At 43.0% G+C, this 2,403-nt stretch overlaps 1 pseudogene; it reads left to right on the forward strand.

The window, feature by feature from the left end:
• The first annotated feature begins 226 nt into the window (after window positions 1–226).
• On the forward strand, window positions 227–1,311 carry LOC100410091 (heterogeneous nuclear ribonucleoprotein A3 pseudogene; annotated as a pseudogene).
• Window positions 1,312–2,403: the final 1,092 nt, after the last annotated feature.

Raw genomic sequence — 2,403 nt, forward strand, 5'->3', positions numbered from 1 at the left:
AAATTATTATTTAATAATTTCACCTGCTTACTAATACAAAGCAAGGATTAAATGATATCATCTTTGTAAAGTGGTCGTCACAGTGCCTGGTACATAAACAATCAAGACGAGTGTCCAATGACAGTTGTACAAGCATGAAAAATTGCATTTACAAGGAAGCGTATCTATACGCGGAAATGCTCACAGCATGCTGACGGATGGGAGAAACTATAAAAACTGTATGCATGGGAAGAGGCGAGTCCGGTCTCAAAATGGAGGTAAAACCGCCGCCCGGTCGCCCCCAGCCCGAATCCGGCCGTCAGGGGGAGGAGGGCCATGATCCAAAGGAACCAGAGCAGTTGAGAAAACTGTTTATTGGTGGTGGTCTGAGCTTTGAAACTACAGATGATAGTTTAAGAGAACATTTTGAGAAATGGGGCACACTTACAGACTGTGTGGTCATGAGAGATCCCCAAACCAAACGTTCCAGGGGCTTTGGTTTTGTGACTTATTCTTGTGTTGAAGAGGTGGATGCAGCAATGTGTGCTCGACCACACAAGGTTGATGGGCGTGTAGTGGAACCAAAGAGAGCTGTTTCTAGAGAGGATTCTGTAGCGCCTGGCGCCCATCTAACAGTGAAGAGAATTTTTGTTGGTGGTATTAAAGAAGATACGGAAGAGTATAATTGAGAGACGACTTTGAAAAGCATGGCAAGATTGAAACCATAGAAGTTATGGAAGACAGGCAGAGTGGGAAAAAGGGAGGATTTGCTTCTGTAACTTTCAATGATCATGATACAGTTGATAAAATTGTTGTTCAGAAATACCACACTATTAATGGGCATAATTGTGAAGTGAAAAAGGCCCTTTCTAAACAAGAGATGCAGTCTGCTGGATCACAGAGAGGCCGTGGAGGTGGATCTGGCAATTTTATGGGTCTCGGAGGAAACTTTGGAGGTGGAGGAGGTAATTCTGGCCGTGGTGGAGACTTTGGTGGAAGAGGAGGTTGTGGTCGTGGAGGTGGAGGCAGCAGAAGTAGTTATGGAGGAGATGACGGCGGATATCATGGATGTGGCGATGGTGGTAACTATGGCAGGGGTCCTGGTTATAGTTGTAGAGGGGGCTATGGTGGTGGCGGGCCAGGACATGGAAACCAAGGTGGGGGATTTGGTGGCGGTGGTGGAGGAGATGATGGTTACAATGAAGGAGGAAATTTTGGTGGTGGTAACTATGGCGGTGGTGGGAACTATAGTGATTTTGGAAATGATAGTGCACAACAGCAATCAAATTATGGACCCCCATCGCCTCAGCCCAAAAACTCCTGAAACTGATAAGCAACTTCAGCAAAGTCTCAGGACATAAAATCAATGTGCAAAAATCACAAGCCTTCCTCTACACCAATAACAGACTTAAAGAAAGCCAAATCAAGAACAAACTGCCATTCACAATTGCTACAAAAAGAATAAAATACCTTGGAATACAACTCACAAGGAACGTAAGGGAACTCTTCAAGGAAAACTACAAACCACTGCTCAACGAAATCAGAGAGGACACAAACAGATGGAGAAACATTCCATGTTCATGGTTAGGAAGAATTAATATCATAAAAATGGCTATATTGCCCAAAGTAATTTACAGAATCAACGCTATACCCATCAAGCTACCATTGACTTTCTTCACAGAACTGGAAAAAACCACCATGAACTTCATATGGAACCAAAAGAGAGCCCGCATAGCCAAGTCAATTCTGAGCAAAAAGAACACAGCAGGGGGCATCACACTACCGGATTTCAAACTATACTACAAGGCTACAGTAATCAAAACAGCATGGTACTGGTACCAAAACAGAGATATAGACCAATGGAACAGAACAGAGGCATCGGAGGCAACACAACATATCTACAACCATACAATCTTTGATAAACCTGACAAAAACAAGCAATGGGGAAAGGATTCCCTGTTCAACAAATGGTGTTGGGAAAACTGGCTAGCCATGTGCAGAAAGCAGAAACTGGACCCCTTCCTGACACCTTACACCAAAATTAACTCCAGATGGATTAAAGACTTAAACATAAGACCTGGCACCATAAAAACCCTAGAGGAAAATCTAGGCAAAACCATCCAGGACATAGGAGTAGGCAAGGACTTCATGAACAAAACACCAAAAGCATTGGCAACAAAGTCCAAAATAGACAAATGGGACCTAATCAAACTCCAGAGCTTCTGCACGGCAAAAGAAACAGTCACTAGAGTGAATCGGCAACCAACAGAATGGGAAAAAATTTTTGCAGTTTACCCATCTGACAAAGGGCTGATATCCAGAATTTACAAAGAACTCAAACAGATTTACAGGAAAAAAACAAACAAGCCCATTCAAAAGTGGGCAAAGGATATGAACAGACACTTTACGAAAGAAGACATATAT

Source organism: Callithrix jacchus, chromosome 5 (assembly GCF_049354715.1).
Source record: "Callithrix jacchus isolate 240 chromosome 5, calJac240_pri, whole genome shotgun sequence".
In the NCBI taxonomy this organism is placed as follows: Eukaryota; Metazoa; Chordata; class Mammalia; order Primates; family Cebidae; genus Callithrix; species Callithrix jacchus.